At 40.4% G+C, this 22,082-nt stretch overlaps 1 protein-coding gene across 1 annotated transcript in view; it reads left to right on the plus strand.

The window, feature by feature from the left end:
- The first annotated feature begins 6,539 nt into the window (after positions 1–6,539).
- ELK3 (ETS transcription factor ELK3) overlaps positions 6,540–22,082 on the plus strand; it is a 35,740-nt gene continuing 20,197 nt past the window's right edge. Inside the window, exon 1 of the mRNA XM_015627302.3 lies at positions 6,540–6,982. The gene's annotated coding sequence lies outside the window, so the exon portion shown is untranslated. The remainder of the gene's footprint in view (positions 6,983–22,082) is intronic.

A 22,082-nucleotide genomic window follows, 5' to 3' on the forward strand; every position in this document is an offset into this window, starting at 1 on the left:
AAGCCAGGGCAATATTCATACAGCTGTAGATTTGGCAGCATATGGATGCTAAATATGAGCAGAAGCAGGGAGCACAGTACCTGTGGAAAAGCAGGCAGCGTAACTTTCTCAGTCTCGCCTGAGAAGGTGGCCTGGGAAACCATAAGGAGGAATTAAAGCAATCCTCAGAGATAGAAGACAGCCTTGCAGGTGCTGTTAGTCAGCTTCTTGTTTTCTTGCAAGAGAAGGTCGAGGGGTGGTATGCCCCACTGACCAATGATGGTGATGTGTTTGTTTACTAACCAATGAGGGTTTTACTTTTCTGTACTTTCAGGTATCGGTCTATAAAAGAAGATCTGAGGTAATAAACCTTGGAAGAACTCTCTTGTTCAACTCACAAGAGAGTCTGTGTCATTCTTCTCACTGTTCCCAATAGAGCAAGAGCAGCACACCCTCAATTCTCTTACAACTGCAACTACCCCAAGCATGTGATGATTGGGTTCCAGCTGGGATAATGGGTATCAGCTTTTCAGTGTGTCTGTTTAAGGTACAGGTAGGACAGTAGTCATGTTCTATTACAGAGCAAGTGAGTATATGAAAGATGTATAAACTGGGAATTTTTTTGAGGAACAAGATCAAGTGTGCATTGCAAACCTACATTGCTTGAGTTTTTAGAAGAAGCAAAATGTTGTCACTTTTCAGTTACTTAGATGTGAGTTTGTCTGCACTGAAAACTTTTCATACTTATACTTAAAATGTGTAGCAAATAAAATATCCTGATTAGCAGCTGAAAAGCTAGTCCACATTTCAGCTGTACAGAAGGCAGAATCTGAATCAAAGATATACCTATGTCTTCTAACCCTAAGTACATAGTTAGGGTGGCTGAGTTATCTCAGCCAGGATCCATGGTCAACAGGAAGAAGCAGGCACCTCAGGAGCATTCATACCTTAGGGTCCTAACTAATGTGCCCTGAATTATTTTCCAAAATCTTTCTCCATTACCGTTCAAGAAAAAGGAGGGAACATGAACATGCAAGGTACAGGTGTTAAGACACATTAATTTTTAAGGTATTTTTGTGTAATGTGACCTAAAAAAAAAAAGGATTTTCTAGCAGGCAGAATGGATCTACAATTATTCTAGTAGCTGTCATCTCCCATAAGAAACACAAAATCTGTGTACTTTATGGTCTGGTTAAAGGGTTAGTTTCGACTTCTAAAGGCCAAACATTTTGAAGACTTTGCTTTTCCAATGTGTCTTTCATATGAGGTTTATAATTATGGTTATGGAGTATGAGAGCAGGAAGGGCTTTAAGAAAACAGTAGTTATTTTATTAGAAAATGCACATCACCAAGAACAGGAATAATTAACTTTGTAACTATAAAACATTAATTGGAACATTATAATAAAATACACAGTAATTAGAAGAGAAAAAAAAAAGTTGTCATTTTCACCTATCTGAAAATTTTAAAGTAGAACTGTGTCCCAAAGTATGTGTCATACTGGGAAACATAAAACTATAAAGTCACATGTTGATGGTAAAATATGTTCAATTTCATTCATCACTTAAAAATTTTAGAATTAATGTGGGCTGAACAGAGGTGGCAGTGAGTTGTGCTCCATTTGACCAAAAGCATTTGAGAAAAGCAGTTTAATTATGTTCAGATGCTATGGTGATATTTGTCAGTAGAATTACCTTGGATCAGTTATATTTGGAGATTAGGTTAGGATAAAATAGACAGATGGGAAATAGGGGGGTGTGGGGGGAGAGACCAATAAAATGCAACTAAAGTTCTAGCTCAGACCTTTAATTAATTAGCCTGGAAAAGAAATTGCTGCAGAACAGATTGAAAGATTTAAGAGAAGCCTGAAAAAGTTAATCTTTGCAGTTAGATTAGACTTCATGGTTAGTTAGAGATTGGTGGAATCCTCTTTCTCTGTTTTCATGGGTTGCCATTAGATGTTCTAGGCTCCTTCAATATGCAGTGACACCACATTCCTTTAATGACAAAAAAAAAAAATCATAGGCAATTACACTGCACACAGGATGTAATTCCTTATAAATCTTTCACTAAGAAGGCAAACCTAATGAAATTGTACACGCAATGATGCTTTTACTTGAAACATGTTGGGTCATGTGCTTTCTTCCACAGCACACAGGGAAAGCAAAACATTCAGGAAAGCAAAATGTGCCAGAGGAAGAGGAGTGTAAAAGCAGTCATTTCCCTCAAACACTCCTTCCTGATCAAGCACCACAGCCTTCCGGGGGTGGATAGGGGAGAAGAGGAAAACCTTGGGGTCTCTAAAACATCATTCTCTTAAGACTGAAGGCAGATTTCTAACTGCAACCCAACAACAAATCTCAGTCAGTCACGAGGGACTAGAACATGCTCCCTAAGGGAAAAAGAAGTCCCTGGGAAGAGAGAAGAGGCTCCTGCTTCCTTGCCAAGGTCCTACCATCTGTACAGTATACTTGTTTCACAGTGTGAAGGAGCACTTAGCCCTTCTCCTGCCTATGACAGGAAATATTTTAGGTTAAAACTTACAGGATTTCTTTGTTTCAGAAAATGTGACATGAAGTTTTGAAGCTTTTGATGGAAACATGCAATTTTTTCCCACTAATCTGAACCAACTTTGAACAAGAGGTTTCTCAAGAACAAATACAGTTCCACTGATGTCTGCTATCACTTCTAAAGTTCACAATTTTACTCTAAATAGCTCAGCAAAAAGCCCAGGAAGAAATGTTTGTGGGAAACACTGTGCAACTTGGTCCCTTGAGTTTCCATGGATTTAGTCAGTGCTACATGCTAGAGCTACGGCACTGCACACAGCACTTTTCTTGCCAGTGAAGCTGCCTGTGAGATGAGATAGAACTGAGGACCTGATCACTTTGTGAGCAGTATGGATCCCCCAGGGCTTTTTTGCAATAATGAAGTTGTTGGCTCTAAAGCCTGTGCCCTTTCAGCTACAGGAGAGTGTGAAAGAGAAAACCCAAACCTCCTAGAGCAACATTCATCAATATTGATGCAACATTTGCAAGACCCTTAAATAATATGTTGTGAAGGGCAACCAAGAATCTTACATGAATTAGACTGTCATTTCAGCTCAGGTAATTAGTTTCTATTTACTCAGTTTCCAAAATTCCCTGGAAATCCTCTTGTAACCTGTCAGGTGGTTATTCAAGTTAGAATTTCTAGAAAATAAGAGAGAAGAATGGTTCGGAGTGTTTCTCCCACAGAACTGTTGTGTTCGTTGTCCTAAAGGCAGACACAAATCTGAAGCCTCTTCACTGCAGAGCCTGTAATCTAGAAAGGACTAAAGCATGATTAGAGAAGACGAAACAATGAATACATTCATTAAATATATTAGCACTTAAAATATTAAATGAAACAACAATTATTTCCAACTGCTTTCAACTTTGTTCTTGATAATTACATGCAATTATAAGCATCTATGTACACTTAAGGAAAATTGTATACTGCAAAGTGACATTACAATGACATAATTTAATTTAATAATTTAATTACAGAGGGACTCAAGGCTCAGAGTGAAATTACACTAAAACCTAGACCAACCCACTTATGAATCTCAGCCTAAAGAGCTTTAAACGGAAATCTAGAGGACAGAAAATCTACCTTTACTTTTCTGTTTCCTTCTCTTAGATTGTTTCATTACAGCAGCACATGAGATTTATGAACAGTTTAAAAATGCAGGAGAAACAATCTGAAAAGACAGACAAAAGCCTGCTTTCTTAATTGATGTAATCTAATAAAAGGAGGCAGAATTATAGTCACTATTCTTAGGAATGCTTTGGGGCAATATTTTTTCAGCAGGAGCAGTTTATAAATACAGGCTCCTCTACAAATTGCACTGTCTCTAGGTAAACAGAGACATCCTGGGTGCATATGTTTGTTCAAGGATTGCCTGAACCCATCAGATTAGGATTTTCAGCAGCAGAAACTTGCCTTACTGGTCAAAGGGGAGCTGTCTCAGTTAAACTTAGTCCTTTATGGGTACAACAGCTGTCGTCTGGACCAACTCTGAGCAAGGAACAATTTCCAGAGCTAAACCCTCAGATCTTCATAGCTTGAGGACAGAACTAATTGTAATGGTATCATGTGCTGATGAATGGATGTGAAACGAGATGCAGAAGTTGACTAGAGACTGCTAAAAATATAACCAGCATTTTTATAACTACGTCAACCAACAGGTTTTCTGAAAAACAGAAGAAAGCTACTACACAACACAAACACACAGTTTTCTTCATTCATCATCCTGTATTTTTGCATCAGATAATCCTTAAGGTTAACTCTAAATGTAGATTAATCGAGCCAGGCAGATATTGCAGAGGAGAGTTTCAGCAATCATTCTGTAAAGCACAGTGCTTTTACCAAGACATAGGTGTAGTTTCCAAATATACTTTTCCTATGACATCCATAGTGCCATGATCAGTAGCTCTGGCCAAAAGCTCCCATTTTCTTCCACTTGTTGCAGAGCTTTCTGAATTGCTTGTGTTTCCAACACATCCCGGTGTCTTCACTCTGTTAAACAAGTTCTACACTTTTTACTCCAGCTTTTGTAGGGTAATTATGAAGAGCCTTCATCCAGTAGTCATCTGACCTCCAGCATGGCAGCCTTATTTAGACAAAAAAAAAAAAGGAGTGGTGTTGCAAAAAAAACATTTAAAAATTGGTGCTGTAAAGAGGTACAGCATAGGAAATTGGAGAAAAACAAGTTTTAAACAGTTTTTAGAGGCATAGTATTATTTGTAGAAGAAAAGAACTAGCACTGATTTTGAGAGTTTGTTCTCTCAGATCTCCACACCAATAGCTGGTTAAGGCAACTGTGGTAAATCTGCTTCACCTCTTGGTCAGAAAGACAATAAAAGATAAATGTAGAAGATGAGTACCAGTACTCCCAGCTGTCAGTCCAGTGTTTCATTTTCATACCATAAAAACTCTGACATCCCTGGTTGGAAAACTGTGTCTTCAGCTGTAGTTCCCAAATAAAGATTGATTTCTTCACCCTCATGACTTAAACTAGTGCTTACCGTAAGGACTTTATCCACTTTACATTTAATCTAGGAAATATACTATCTGAAATTAAACATTTTAGTGCTTCTTTATTTGGGAAATACAATATGAGGATTTATCAGACCTCATATCTGTATTCTGAAATTCAGAATGACTTCTAAAAAGGAATTATTTAAGAAAAATAACGAAGTTTCATTATTTGGTGTGCTGGTACCAAGTTATTCTTGCTCCTCTATGGCATGTTAGAAGATAAGAAGGAAGAAACCTGATGGACTTCCTCAAGAGACTGAATTTGATCCTATACCTCTGTTCAGATGCTATTGACTGATGCTTCGTGGCCATCTGTGACAATCTGTTTAACTCCATCCAAATATACTTTTGTTCCCAATAGCATTGCAAGCAACAAACCAATAGAGCCATAAAAAATAATTGTGGCATCTATGTCGGTGCTCATCAAAAACATTCTGAACAGCAGTTAGAGTGCTGGAATGATAAATCTCATTACTATTAAAAGAAATAGCAGTATTGGTTTTGAAGTACGATGCCTTGAACATCATTGATATTCTAGGCAGACAGAAGATAATGTTACTCTGAAAATTTCCAAATAAAGTTAGAAATGCTGGTATACGAGACACAAGAGAGACAAAATCTATGTAAACTCCCAATACTGGAAACGTGTCCCTTTTAAAAAACCCAAACTAACAGTTCAGATCTCAGGTCTACATCTTGAAGGTCAAAACCTAAACTTCAAATAGCTAACTACCACTGATCTGACTCTTGAAAGCTGCAAGATCCAGCTTGTATTTGATGATTTGCAAGAGGAAAAGGGGTAAAAATTTTAAACTAAAAGAGGACAGGTTCAGACTGGGGATAAGGAAGACCTTTTTTTACAGTAACAGTGGTAAGGCACTGGCACAGGTTGTCCAGAGATGTGGAAGTGCTCCATTCCTGGAAATATTCAAGGTCATGTTGGAGTAATAGCTCTGAACAACCTGATCAAGTTGATGGCTTCCCTGCTCATCGCAAGGGATTTGGACAGGATAACCATTAAAAGTCCTCTCCAAACCAAATCAAACTGTTATTCCATGATTCCATGATCTGAGTTCTCCTTGATTTTTAACATGTTATTTCCCTCGATTTAAGTTGTTGTACTGTGTTGCACCGCTTTTGGACTTTGCTGTCCCTGTGAGGTTGTGCTTGGGAAGGTGGCCAGCGAGCGTCCAGTGCGCTACTGCATCCCACCAGCTCCTCAGCCCCCAGTGACCCCAGCCACAGGTACCCAGCGCTCCCTTCCACGGTGACCTCAGCCCCAGCACGGTGGGACAAAGGCGGCCGTCTCTCCAGGGGCCAAAGCCCGTCACCATCCTCCGGGATGGAGAAGCACCGCCCGCAAGGGGCTCACAAGCATCTCTCCGGTGTCCCCCGGGGAAAAGCGGATATATTTTGGCCCAAGCAGCGGGGGCGGCCGGCGGGAAGCTCCTCCCTGGGGGTGTAGCACAGGAAGGGGTGGCGGTCGGGGGAGCCGGGGAGCTCCCGGTGAGCCGGCGGAGTCAGCGCTGCCCGCTGTACTATGCGTGTGTCTTGTGTTCCAGCCATGCTGCACATCGGCGGCCAGAGCGAGGGGCGCGGGGAGGAAAAGGCTGTTTACACAGACTGCAAACCGCCCGGGGAATAGTGCGGGAGAGGAAGTGAGCCGGGCCGCTGTCTGACTGCCCCGGCTTCCTGCCCGCTCCCTCTCACGGGCAGGCGCTCACACACACACACACACACACACACACACACACACACACACACCGGCCCNCCGGCCCGAGGGGGGAAAAAAAAAAAAAAGGAAAAAGGGAAAACAAAATCAGGATCTCATTACTAGAGCAACAGGGAGCCTGCAGAGGACTGTCAGCATGGAGAACCAGGGAATTTTACTCAGCTCCCTCTAGACTACCAGGAGAGAGAGGAAAAGTCCCTCAGCCGCTGGGTAGGTACAAGTGCTGCTGCGCCCGCCCCGGCTCCCGCGAACTTTCGGGGGGCTGCGGGCAGAGAAGGGGAGGCCGGCGGCTGCTGCGGGGCCGCGCTCCGCTCGCTGCTGGGCTGGCAGCGGGGACAGCTGGCGGGAGGGAGGTGAGGCTGCCGGGCACGGCGGGGAGGGGGCTCGGAGCCCCGCGCGGGGCCGGGGAGCCCAGGGGTCCTGTCCCGGGCTCGGGCCCGGGAAGCGCGGCGGTAACGGGGCGGGGGGCGGCGGTCGGGGGGGCGGGATGTCCGAGGAGGCTCCCGCCGCCGCAGGGCCCCCCCCGCCCCGGTGGAGGGTTTCCCCGGGGGCCCTGCCGCCCGCCGGGAGCTGCGGGTGCAGGTGAGGGGACGGGCCGTGTGTGTGAGTGTGGGGGGCGATGCGGGAGAAGGATCCGGGGCGTGAGGAGGGGCAGGGCCGGGGGTCGCGGGGAACCCCGCTCTGCCCACAGCCCCTTGGTGTTGCCGGGGCGTACCGTGTCCCCCTCCCCGGCGGTGCCGGTGGCGGTGCCGTGGGGCTGCCCCCTCCCAGCGGCATCCCGTGTTGGGCGTTCGGGGCGGCGGGGGCCGCCCGGTGCCCCTCAGGGCGGCGGGGGCGCCGCGGGGTCCCCGGCGGCGCTGCGAGGCCGAGGAGGGCGCGGGGGGAGGGAAGGGAAGGCTCCTGCAGAAACTGCAGAAGGGGCTTTAAAAAAGGGGGGGGGGAAAGTGTCGGGAGAGTTTCTGGCTTGTCTGGAAACAGCAAGACTAATTGCCATGCGCTTCCGGTTTGAAACTGGCAGCAGACAACATCTTGAAAATGAGTCACTGCAGCTCACAAAGAAACTCTGTGGTTTTCTCCCTCTCAGGTTTATGTATTTGCTTCTTTTTACAGTTTCCTTTGTAGTCTTCTGCCTTCTCCCCGGACCTGCCCCCACCCGCTTTTCTTAGCCACCCCCTGCCCCCAAACCCCCTTGGCCGACGTGGATAGTTTCCACCACTAACTGAAAAAAAGAAAAACACAAAAAAATGTTTGTAAAGGAAGGGGAAAAAAAAAGAGAGAGGCAGAAAGGGAAAGAAAGTGTAGAGTTGTTGTTGGATCTGGCTTTGGTGAAGGTTAGAGGGACTCTGATGCTGCAGGGGGAAAAAGTTCCCTGAATTTTCCACTGGCTGCAGGAAGAGAGCCCATTTAGTCATGGCTAAGTAATGTCTGCACACACACCAACTAATCTCATTAGGAGTTTCCGTTCCCTAACACAGGAGGGTTTTGTGAAGCCCTGTCAGCCTTTCTAACGTTGCAGTTGAAAGGGAGACAAGTTACATCTTTATTTACTTAGTAGTGCAGCCCTATGACAATTTTGTAGAATGTAGCATCTTTTAGGTCAATGAGGACTCCAAAAGTCAATCGTTACATTTTCTTTCAAGCTGAAAGTCGTGATTCATCTCGTATTTTGCTTATACAGACTTTTCAATTATTTCAGATTAATTTATGCATAAATATTTCCATAGGGTGAAGCGTATAAAAGGGGGCAGCAAGACGTCTGTGTTATGATAAACACGTTCTATGCATGCCTGACAATTGCATGTAATTGCAAAGTTAAAAGACTTTTGAGCCAAGATACTGAGGTGATGGCCATATTTGAAAAATATATTCGCCCACACGGCCTTCCTGTACTGGTGCTTTTACGTATGTAGTTTTCAAGTGATTTTGTACATACCAGTTTTGATTTAGTGGTTTGTGTAATTACTTTGTGGTGATTTGCTTTCATAATGGTCATGAAAGAAGTCTGTGTTCAGAATCACAAAGATTTTTGCCATGCCCCACCAATCTTTAAATTAGAAGTAACAACTTTTTGCGGAGAAAAGGGAAAAATTCCGGAGCAAACAAAGAAAATTCTTGCTTGCAAGTGGATTTTAGGTAAAGGAAATGTCAATATATGCAAATAAAATGTTATGCACCAGGAGGTAACACTTAGCTACTTACTTGAATTATCATGTGATAGCATTAAACAAATTTGCAAATATTATGCAAAAAAATACTGCTTGCAGTATACCACGTGTTTACCTCTGAGAATCTGGAGTGTTTCCTGCACTTTCTGTGTCCAAGTGGCACAGAAAAGTTCTTCATTAACATCACTTCACAGAGGACTTGTATTAGTGGATTAGTGACACAATCTCCAGACACAGATGTCTCTCGATTTTCTAGCCGGACAGTGAAGAATTTTTGGAACAGTGTACAAACCAGACAATGCCTAATCTCTGTCTCAATCAAATGCAGCCATCAGGAAGCAAGGGATTATTTTTCAGTTTTGGAGGTTTATTTCTTTTGTAAAATTCTCAGTTTTAGAGAAAGAAGTGCAATACTGGACATAGTGTTCAAAAACCTGCTGAACGTGTTATGGAGCAGTTAGTGCAGTGTACAACCCCAAAACTTACTGAGGAGTGTTTCCTGGCTCTTACTATCACTCTCTGAAATATGGACATTAAATTGTTCATTTATTGCATTAAATATTGCTGGAATTTCAGTGTTCTATCTACTGAATCAGAGTGGATGAAGCACACATGTTCATTCATATATATATATATATATATATATATATATATATATATATGTATATGTATCTAGTCTATCCACACTACATAAAATTTGTATGTTGTGTTTGTTCTAGGTAAGTGTAAAACATTTTGATGTCCTCAGGAAAACAGATGTAGTGCTCTTGTACTTTGTGTTGTGTGTTCTGGAAATTTGAAAGATTGAATGAGAAGTAATCCATATATGTGTTCAAAATACAACAGTTCTGTCTGGAATAGAAAAAAAAATCCAGCTATCATGTGATGCATGATAGTTTCCACTCAAATAATAAAAAAGTGTTAAAGGTGCTTTTATTGTAAACATAGTTTTATTCTTTACCTCTCTAAAAATGTGCTAGGTGTATATATTGTCTGCTAAGTGTTACAACCATTACTTACATCTTGATTTTTCCAAATGAACTCTGTGAGTTGTTCCTAAAAAGAAAAAACCCACAGGCTTATATCCTTTCTGATATGACCAACTCCACCTAGATGGAACAGCTGAAATAAGCAACTCAGTCTCAGGGGAGAAACTAAGCTACAGCCTTTCTTGTAACTGTTTATAACACCTCACACATGGACACTTTTATATGTAGAAACAAAAGTGTATTTTGTTTTATTCATTAGCGGTTCTGCTTACTGAAAGCGGTTCTTTGCTCCTGTTACTTGATGTTACTTCATTAAACTTAAGCCATGGAAAGAAATCAAGTACATCACTCCAAAGACTGAAGTATTTCCCCTCTGCTGTGCAGAAAATCCAATTATGTCAACTTTGCCTTCTTGTTGTAATGCCCTTCTTGGGATGGAGGTATTCTTATGACAGAGTTATTCTTAGGGGCACGTATTATTGGTCAAGCAAACAAAATAGTGATCAAAATCTGGTTCTGAAAGACTTACCACAGAATGAGAGTCAATTTTCAGGTTCACCAAGGTGCACGGAGCTTGTTGCTCGCTTGAGGCTCATATGTTTACGTGTAGGAAGGTAGCTATACACATGATGGACATGAAGGTCCATGAGCTGCAGAGAAAATACAAATCTTGGCCCTGGGAATGCAATCACATGACAACATGTTGTTTCAGAAGAAAGAAATAGGTACCAAAATAAACAACATTTGGCTACTACAGGGATTGTGGGATAAGGCTGGGAGCACCAACACATAGTTACTTGTGATGCATGTATTTATAAGAAAGGATTTTAACTAGTGTGTTTTCGTGACATCGTATAAAATTTGTAAGTTCATGCAGTTACCATTATCTTTATGAGTGGTTCTCTGCCATAATGCAGCAATAACCTAATATAGTAAAGAACTGATAAATTAGCTAGTATTTCCCATAAAGATATGGTGGGTTGGACTCCTTTGTGCAACAAGGTGGTTTATCAGTCCGTGGCTTTCTTCTGGTGGTGGTGGTGGCTCCAGTGCACGGCAAGCCTGGATGCTGCTGCTGGAATCCATTTTGGAGCTGACACTGATTATAGGACAGTTATCCTGGGCCAGTTTCAAAGAGCACTGTTGGTTTTGAGCTGCTGTCTGTGCTTGGTAACCACACCCAATGGCTCATGCCACAGGCTGTCGCTGTGAAAGTCGTGTTGTGCCGTGTATCCTTGGATTGATTCACCGTGGATTTCTCCTCCGTGTTTCCCACAATAGGGAATCTCATCGTCCTGAATCATTAGACAGATGTTTACTTCATCTGTGGCTTGTTAAATGAATCAATGAGTATTCTGGAGGCTGTTGAGAGCTCTTGAAAGACAGAATATGTCTGTTCTCATGTTGGAGTATTTTGTTGAATAATGAATGATTAAAGATTTAGTCATGATTTTGAGGAGAATGTCAAGGTGTAGGCACAGGAAGTCCAGCTCACTGCACCTCAAAAGACAAGGCTGCATGGATGGAAACAAAGCAGATGAAGCCTCTCATCTGTGAACTTCACAGAAAGGAATTCATCTTTGGCCTTAAAACTTTCTCCAATGCATTGTGATTTTATGTGCCGGTAATTGTATCAGATTTCAGGTTCTTAAGGGGTTGTTGTTAAGAGTGGATTTTAATTCAAAAGCTCTTTGAAGGAGACTTGCTGCTTTTCTAAAAGCTAGAGCTAAAGAAAACACCTGCCAATGAGTATTGATACAAAAATGTCACAAAGGCACTACTTGCCAGCTAATTCAATGCCAGTTAATAACTTTGTAGTCTGTTCTGCCTTTTTATTTTTTATGAATACCGTGGTAGTTTCTTTGCACTACCAAAATGTACCCTGGAGCTGTTGATCTGCACGATAGGTGCAATTCCTGGGCAATACCTCATGTTATACCAGACAACTAAGTATTTAAATAATATTTTAAAGTTATATTGCAGCTAAGAATATAGGAGGCAAATTTTGCCATGTCCTAGGCAGGTACAACTCAGCTGAAAGTGATAGGGTTTTTTTACCATTATGGAGTTCTCAATATCATGTCTGATTTTGGGCTGCTTGCTCAAGTAGCATTGCTGTGATTGCCTACAGCAGTGGGGTTTGTCCTTCTCGTATTTGTGGATCCGTAATTATTCCTGAGCAGTTGTGCCCGCAGTGGGGGTGCTGCAGTGCTTCTGCCTCACTGCCAGGAGGAAGGTCCACTGACCCTCGCATGCATGGCCAAGTGTTGAAAACTGTTCAACTCTATGAGGACAGTTATGACACCTATGGACTTTCAAGATTAATATCAATAACTGTGTAAAGAAAGATTTTTTAAGACTATAGCATGTGATCTGGCTACATCTGAGCAGTTAGATACAGACAGCTCAGGATCTTCAGGACAAGAGTCTCTGTAGGAAGCCACAAATTTACTTTGTTTTGATCTTTTAAAGCACTTGGGCATGTATTTACTTTTGAGTGTGTCAGCACTTCTGTTAATGCACTGAGGCTAGCTGCATGTTAAGTGTAACTAAGGCACTGCAGTGGCTCTTGCTTGCTCTGTGAAGGGTCCTCCTAGTCTTCCATAGCTCTAAATTTTCCAGTGTCAGGATGTACTGAGTATGTGAATGATACTGCCCATCCCATGGCTTCCCCCAGACCCATTTCAGAGGGTCACGTCTGTGTCTCTCCTTTCCAATTTACTACCCAAGATTTGAAGATTCAGAATACAACTTGGCTGATCTTCGCAAATACCAGTTTACTACACGTTAATTTGTTTTGGCTCTTATGCGAGCAATCCTGTCTTAGTTTTTTGAGCTTTAGAGTATATGCTTTTCTTATCTTGTGACTCCTAACTTGAAGATCATTTGAAGTACTATGAGGGGAAAGCTCATGTCTTAAGAATTGTCTTTTATTTTTCACTGTATTTAAATGATGCAGTGAATAAAATGTAGTTTTTATGATTATTACCAATCATGCAAAATTTGTAAAAGCTTTCTAGGATCTAAGTATTAAGTCCTATGTCCCATTAATACAATTTTACACAATGGGTCTTTTTCTGAAAACATTAGTGAACAAGCAAAAATGTTTGTGTAAAACATGCTTTTGCAGTTGTACACAAAAGAGTAGACTTGGATTATATCCTTCATCTAAAGGATCTCAATGTTTTTAATCAAATGTCCTCCTATAAGTTTCCCATCCTTATTTTGCAACACAGCTGATAGTTCATCTGGAAAACAGATTTCTATTCCACATCCATTTGCCTCTAATGTGGTGACAGCACCTCTTTACTATGTCTCTGTATATTTCTTCTTTTTTGTTGTTTTTTTTTAATGGAAATTGATGAGATGTGTTTCAGTTTAGGCTTTCTGAGAAGGATGCTAATGTCTGTTATTGTTTTTAAATGTTTATATTGTGGTAGTGTTGAGTGGCCTTTGCTGTATCAAGTCACAATACAGCACAAACAAAAATTTTATAGACTGAAGTACCACCATTATCTCTCCCCAGCAATTAACAGTAATTCATGTGAAGAAACAATCTTTAAAAAGCGTTTAAAAAATACGAACAAATTCCTTTTGCAGCTCAGTTAGTGAAATCTGGAGAAAGTTGAGTACCTTCAGAGAATTTCTTCCATGCTACACTAACATAGCTGAGATGGGAATGTGGGTTTGGATTCTGGATATAGACCTCTGTGAAGTCTGGTGACTCAGAGCAGACTCAGAGCAAGTGGCGTGTGTGGTCAGTTTAGCAAACTGTGAGTGTGGTATAGGGCTGGAATAGAAAGTATGGCTGCAACACTCCTGCAGTACTGCCACTTCAGTGCTGAACCTCTGTGATAAAAACCCTTACAGAGCAGATTCCTTGGGAGCAGGGCACAATAATGATGACTGTGCAGTCTCATCCAACTTGAGGAGAGGTAATAGAGTCTTTGCATTTTATTTAAATGTGCAATTTTATACAGAATTCAGGATACAAGTCAAAACTGTGGCTGTTACGTATCCTGAGCAGCAGAGACATTGACAAATCAGTTGGTGTATTGATGTCACTTCTAAACATGAGCAATCTGAGCTCTCTATACAGCAAAGTTTGCTGTAATCATTGAAGCAGTGTCTCATTTGCCTCTCATTCATAGTTTGCAGCACCTGTGGGAATTAGCTTAAGCACACAGGACACAGAGGAGTGACAACCAGATCTTCTCCTGTATCTTCTCCTGAGATCTCATGTATTCTGTGATACATTCTGTGGGGTATTTGGGTGTTTAATGAATGAAGTTAGGTGAAACATGTAGGTATGACCTGCATAGTAGTAGGCAAGTGAATAATTTCAGAAGATTAAAATATTTTAGTTGGGTTTTGGTTTAGCTTAGTGCATGATAAACATACATATCAGAACTTTGATTAGAACTGAGAAGAATAGTAGATTTTTGGGATTTAATTTATATTTTTACTATGAGATAATACAAATAGGCTAACAATACAATATTAAAATAATAAAAATAAATGAAACAACAAATATTATAATATATAATATTTTATTATTCAAATAATAAAAATTGACTTAGTGCTGTGTCTAGTTGCTCATTTTTTATGGCTAAGCACTCTGGCTTGTGCTCCACAAACTACTGCACTAGAGCTAATGTTTTGGGAAGAAACTGTCCAGGTAAAATGATTCCATATTTGTAGGTTACCATCTGCTGAAATGTGTTGCACTGTTTTTGGTATAATGCTATAACTGACTCCCATTGCAACATGACAATATGCAGGTAAGCTTGAATGTTATTTAATAGTTCAATGGCCCATTCTGGTAATCCAGCAAATTCTGAAAATCCAGTTTGCATGGTAAGGCAAGTCTGTCTACCAGTCTAAGCTGTGATGATCTTGCTGTGCTTCAGGTTTCACAAAAATTGCCAGCCACCTTGGTTTTCCGTAAGAGAACTCCAAGGACTGTTTCCTGTCCTTTTTGCCAGGTTCCTCTCTGCTCACAGTATGAAAAAGACCTGCTTGAGTGTTAGTCTAGGAAAAATCAGTGGCGAGAGGAAGATTAGTTTGAACACGTGAATATGAAATGTATTAAAGAGGTATTTGAGACAGCAGATAGTAATAGTACACAATTTTACATATTAGAGCCACTGCACAAGTCACAAAGCATTTAGTCTGTTGTTGCAAAATTGAAAATTTTAATACTTCATTTAAAGAAAGGAGTACAGATACAACATGTACATTTGGGAGTAATCATCTCTTGATGTATTAAGTAAACTTTCAGAATAGCCACTGTTCCTGGAGGTTGGAACCTCTGCCCTCTTCAGCTCTGGAAACATCAGAAATTGTATATGGGATGGTCAAGTGATCATGATTGTGTCCTACTGTTGCTGACAAAAATATAAGAGGAAGTCATATGGGAAAAATAAACATATAGGACTGGTTTGAAAGCAGGAGTCCCTCAGATTGCAGCAGAGCATGTTGCCAGCATGCCACAGATGTGCACCACATGAGCAGACAGAAAGCAGTGTGAGGAGTCTGTGCTCATTTTATGTCTGTCCCAAGGTGAGGGGTTGGAGCCATTACAGATTTATGTACTTTTGTATATGGCTAGCTTTGGAAGTAATTGAGCAGGTTATTTTTTAAGCCTTCACAGGGAAGTAACTAGCTGTTTTCCCTCCTGCTAAGGGCTTTTACTCCAGTGGGATTAAAACTGTTTCTTGAACTGTATCCTTATAGAAAATGTGAAAACACTCCTGTTGTAGAGGCGGTATCATCACACCTCTGCTTGGCAGGCAACCAGTCCTTTGTTTTATTAGTTTGGAGATTGCAAAACTTTCTTCCTCTGGACATCTGCCTCTGCTTTTCTTTGACTTAGGTATAAAAATTAAGAACGGCAAACACTGTATTACCAAATGTACCTACTTGAAACATTACTGGACATATGTGTGAGTGCTTTCTTCTCTGCAGTGGAACTTGATGCTATTCCTCAATATTTTGTGAGCCCTTGCTGCTGTCTCTTTTGTGTTGCTCTTAACCACAGGAGTCTGTTTATTTTTTTTAAATGTGCTGGGCCGTAACTGTGAGTATTTTTGTTTGAGAAGGAGACCTTGCAAATTTTTACTGTAAATAATCTTCTAAATTAGAATTTAAAGTAAAAAGATGACTGTTATGCCAGAGTAGTGGAGTAGTGATACCTTCTATGACTCTGTTAAGTAGATCATCCAGCCAAACCCTCTTTGTTTTTTTGGAACATCCTTCAACCAGTCTGTGTTTGTGTGGCAATATTACTGTAGTTTTGCAGTAAATGGGAACTTGTGTGCTGGGGTACCCCTGTGGTTTTCTCTAATGTTTCCACTGGGTGGTGCTGCAGGAATTCAGGTTTTTTGGTTTTTTTTTTCACTTGAATCTGCATTTCCCAGAAAGACGCCTCTAAAATATAATAGGAGGAAGTCCTGATTTAGAAAGTTTTTGCAGTTTCAACACAATAGAAGCACTCGGAGGATGCTCTGACAGGAAATGTCCTGGTTGCTGGATGTGGAAAAATTACCAGCATTCTGGATCATACACAAAATTGGTTCCCTAAAGTGTCCTGGGTATAGATTGCACCACTAGTTTGATTTATTACCTTAAATAGAGAAAGTTCTGCAGCAAATGAAACCACGTATATTTACACACTTAGCTGAGAGCTTATTTTTTCAAGCCCAATTAAATTAGCAGTAAGATCTTCTTTGATGAATATTTGAAAACTTTCTGAGTAAACAAATTGATATTTGGTTTTTCTCTTTTCTGGCAGAGTCACTAACTCCTCACCAACCACATCCTATTTATCACCCTTGAACCATCTCTGTTGAGAAATAAAGTGTTAGGACTGACTCAGCTTTTTCTTTCAAATAGTTATGAGCAAAAATTTGGGCAGATTTGGCAATTGTCCTTAACATGTCTCATGATATAGTCATAGTTATACTGATGAATTTTCAGTGAAAAATGTTATGGCTGACTAATTTTTTAATTATTTTAGGAAAGTTCCTTTTGTTGATTGACACTCTTGCTTCTGTAATTAAATGGAAAACAAGTGTACTTTAATTTTTTTACAGAAATTAAAATGTAAAATAGAAAAATTGTCCTAGAGGATTTATAAGCTCTTCAACTTTTCATATGGGCATTCACTTTAGAATTGTGTTTAGGATGTATATAGACACAGCCTTATTCCATATTTTTCTCTAGATATACTCTTTGATATAAATGTTTTGGTAATTTTCAGCTAGAGTTTAAAAAATAAACCACATGTAACTGTTTATTTTCTAACTATTAGTAGACTTTAATTTAGTTAAGTAAAAATCTCCATTTCTAGTATTGAGAAATGGTGGTTAAAAAATAATAGCAAAAGTCACATTCTTGCACATGGTATTGCAGCAGTCATCTCAAGGGTTAAAATGAACCTGAGACACTTAGAAAAATAAAACCAGAGCTGCTATTACAAACTGGGACAGATGTAGGAGGCCAGGTTTCCTGTGGCCCATTTTCCAGTTTCCTGGCTGCAACCTGCAGAAATAAAGGAAGCCAAATGCTAACGTGAATGAGAAACTAACAATGCCCCACGTCATGCTGCTCGGAGAAACGTGCTGGACAGAATTAGGATACAAAAGCAGAAAATGGACGTACAAAAAAAATGTACACATGTTTTCCAGAGTAGTTGAAATGGTAAGAAAGGCATCTGTAACTGAGAAATGCTGTGTGCATGCAAAAGCACACACGTGCCTGTAAGGGAAATGTAAGTGGAGGTGTGTGCCTGCTGTGATGGGGCATACAAAAGGAGCTGGATCTTTTGCAGCTGCTTTGGGTACAGAAGGAATCAGCAGTTTCTTCATATGCTAAGGGAAATTAATTTCCCTGCCCTGACTCAGCCTCTTAATCCTTTTCATGTACATGTCTGATCACCATCTCTCTGTGACTACCTATATGGCATAATGCTGGCTAATACCTTTTATGTATTCTTGATTTAATTGGTCACCAGCTGGTTTTTTTCAGCCTCTGGGCACCCCAGTCAGTCTGTCCCATCAGCTGTCCCTCCTCTGCTGCCCCAAGTCCCATGATCTGGTTTATAGCTCAGGCTCCCAGATGTTGTTCCTTTGCAGACCCTCCAAAGCAAAAGTGACTGGTTTTGATCCTAACGCCTGGAGGGTTTCCTAGTTTTAGCCTTCAAAACTTGTTCATGTTGATTGCTCAGGAGCAGCAGTTTCTCTCTGTTTTAGAAAAGCTGTAGGGGAGCTAACATGGAGAAAAAATCCAAGTAGGAAACCTGGACTACTTGGGAGAGCAGAGCTATATTACAGCTGTAACGTAGTTGTGTGGAAGCTAAGGACCTCTGCAGAAGTCCTGAGATACTTACAGAACAGCTTTCCAGCTTTTTGCCTTTTACATGTGGGTTTTCCTATGCAAGAATCCTACAAAACTTTATGCTTCAAATACTATCCTGCTTATCTCACAGTTCATGTCATAAACCTTTCCAATACTGAGGTTTTAGTTAGCTAGATGTGTCTCTGAGTCTCCTGGTTTTCTACCTGCTTTTTTTTTTTTTTTTTTAAGATGCCTTGCTTATTTGTTTTATTTTGCCCAGCAGGTTAATAACCGTATTTTTGGATCTTAATGCCACCTTACTGACTGACACTTTATCACGTGGAATTTCATATGTATTGTCTCATTAAAAGAAAAAGCCTATGCAGCTCTTGAGCACATATATTACTATGCCTTAACTATTTCTAGTGTAACTTCCATAATGTTTTCACTGTGTTTTTTTCATGCTGGTTGAAGCCAGTCTTCATATGCTAAAGGGAGAGAGAGTATTTGGCATGTAGGCCCCTTGCCTAAGTGAGGAATTTGGGTGCATCCTTTACAGGAATATCATCTCTCAGATGGTCTCACTTTGCTCTATGGATGTTTCTGTCCATTTCCATTATCCTCTTCAGGGAGAGCTTATGGTGTTGACTCTGCTGCTGCTGCTTCAAGTTCAGGCATTCCTGTTAGTCTTTCAGTTTGGTTGAAATAGGAGCAGAATTTTCAGCACAGATACTCTGATTTGCCACCTTCTGGCATCAGACCTAAATTTAAAATTTGGTGTGTGGAGGGCATGTTGTATCATACTGAGCACACAGTTGCTAGGGTTTGTATGGGGGAAAGCACATTGCAAGGAATGTAAATTGCTAATGCAGATGGTGTCAGTGTGGTTCCCTGTCACAGCTGCCAGAGAAATGGATTTTCAGAAAACTCAGTCCTGAAATACCATTTTGCTGTCTAACACAGCATTTCCAAGTATAATTCCTTCTAACTATGCCCATGATTATTTGCATCAGTGGTAGTGGAAGTGACCACAAAGTGAAATTACTAGGCTATCTAGGTCAGGTCAAACTAGCAAATTTTGTTTCATGGCTTAGAAAACATCTTTGACTGTCAAGTGCATTGTATAAATATTTAAAAAATGGTAAGATGGCAAAGTCAGATGTCAGAGTTAATGGATTAAAAAATCGACTCTTTTGTCTGTATGAATTTTGATTAGACTTTTCATAACATACGATGTATGTTTCTAACATAGGTTGTTTCTCATTCTGATTTGTATCTGTACCATTGATACATGTCACTATCTATATAAGGTGTTTTTTAAAGCTATTTTTTCTGCTAATCCATGTAATTCAGTACATGGTTCCATGTATTATTTATTGCCCTGCATTCAAATCTGGTACTGAGCACAGAAGCAGGAGGAATATTTATTATTACTGTTTAATATTAATAACAAGTTGAATGAAATGTGGTCACTGTAGGAAGTGACCACATCCTAACAACCCTATCTGTCAGAGTAAGGCAAGACACTGAATCCCCATTGAGTCAGTAAAAATTCAAAAGAATTAGAAAATACATAAATGAAATACAATGTTTTCTGAACATCTCTAACTCTTCACAGTCATAATTTATTATGACTTTTAATACAGGTACCAGATTTTTGGTTGAATTACATGTCTTCTAATAAATCCAATACATCTGTTGTGATTCTCTTGCTTGACCACTCAAATGAGGCACAAGTTAAGCCCTGGCCATTCTGTCCTCCCAAGGGGACAGTTAGTGCCTTGTGGAATCCAAAACATTTCTCACAGAGAAAGGCAGGTTAATATTTCTGTTGGCATGTTTGGAAATTAAATATTTGGTATCAGTTAAAAAAATCCTGTCACTGCAGAATCTTAGATTTTTACTATTGTTGTGGGCAGAATGGGAATTTGACATGGGCAGAATGGGAGCTTCAAACACAGTTTATTAGAGAAGCCTTCCCTCTGAGTCACGAGGTGCAGAAGGGACCTCTTTGCTTTCCAAACTCCTTCTCAGAGAGAAGTCCAGGCAGAGCATCTTGCTACAACTATTCACCTGCAAATCACATTTTACAGAATGGAAATGAGATTAACCCCAGTTTACCCAATCCAAGAAATCTGAGATTTTACTTCACCATTTGTATGTAGAACAAGACTTTTGTTATAGGTAGTTACAGCTGTGAATATTCAGTGTGACTCAGACCTGAACAGCTCAGGTTTGGTGGTTAGAAGAGTAGGACCATACAATTAATGATCAGCTGAAAATGTAATTAGCATGATTTGGCTCATATAGGAATCGCACATACAGTTGCTGTACGAGCAATATGGGAAGCTTTATTCAGGAACTCGGTGGCAGATGGAGGGGATGAAGCACAATGCAGCATTGAGCTGTTTTAATCTCATTTCTGTAGGGGCAGACTTGGGTCATACTAGTAGAAGATTTATGCATGTACCAACTGAGCACATTGATGCTGAAGTCTGAGGTACACAGGTCCTCTATAAAGCCTGTTCAGAGCCACAGGCTTGGGAGAGTTGATGTTCAGGGTTGTGAGGAGCTGCCTAAATCTAATCCCACCACAGCCATCTGCCCTGGCTCTAGCACCTGAAGTGACCCCCAGAGATTATCCATGGATCTCAGCTGGAATGACTGAGGCACTTCCAAAAAGGTGGCATAACCTTTTATGTAATAACCGGATGGGAGTCACCTCTCCTTGCTCACCGGGACATATGGTTTGTGGAGTGAGTATTACTCTAGGTTTCTCTTGCCCAGGCTTGTGCTGTTCATGCATTTTACATTATGCCCACAGCTGAGCCACCTTGAGCACCACACTCAGTAGATAAAATCGAATCCAAAACCATTTACATTCTACAGATAAGTATCAGAAAACAGGTTCATAATGGAAAGTGTAGTACAAAGTTAGCTGTAGATTATCCTGTGAATTTTCATGGGCAGAGGTGAATGGGGTTGGAGCAGGCTGCAGCAAAATGTTCTTTGCCTTGTTTTCAGTTCTACCTAACCTCTCTTCAGAGCCACGGTTGCTGATCTTGTAGCATAAGATCTGGAGGAGAGAATTGTGTCTCTGAGGTATTACACTTGTTTTGGGTGATGATGTGGCGGTGAAGTTTGTATTGGTACTTCTATAGTTCTCATCCCTCTTTATTTTCCTCAGCTGAAGTGTTGCTGAGAGGTCTTTGCAGAACTGGATACATTTTGGTACAATTTTCAAGAAAGATATTTATACATGACTTACAGTTTTCCAGAGCAACTTTGTGATTTCTTGTTAGGAAGAGTTGTATGGAAGTTGAAATTATGCAGTGTATGGCTGCAAAGTATGTGATGTGCAGAAAGTAGGATTATTTAAAAGTAATATGGTTGTCTATAAATACTTTTTAGCAAAGTAAATTGCAAAACTTACAAGTATTATTATCTATGAAGTTATAAATAAATAAGCTGTTAAAGATGCTAATATCTGCAAAGAGGGTGTAGTTTAAAGGAATTTTTAAAGGCTGTAAAGCAAGTAACTGTCAGGTATATTCAATCCTAGCTATGAATTTTTTTCTTGCCTTATTCTGTGTGAAAAAGGATTTGTTTAAAATTGCAATGAAGCAAATGCATACGTTTGAAAGTGCCAAACCTTCCATATAGGCTGTTCTGTTTCCAGGATCCCTAACAGTCCCAGGAGCCTCAAATGACCTTTGAAAATGCTGTGTAGTTATGATGTCGCTCAGCTGGGCACCAGTAATTTAGTCTTTGTCATTCAGAAGGGACTCTAAATTAATTAGAGAAATGAGATTTTGAAGA

Source organism: Parus major, chromosome 1A (genome assembly GCF_001522545.3).
Source record: "Parus major isolate Abel chromosome 1A, Parus_major1.1, whole genome shotgun sequence".
Taxonomy (NCBI): Eukaryota; Metazoa; Chordata; class Aves; order Passeriformes; family Paridae; genus Parus; species Parus major.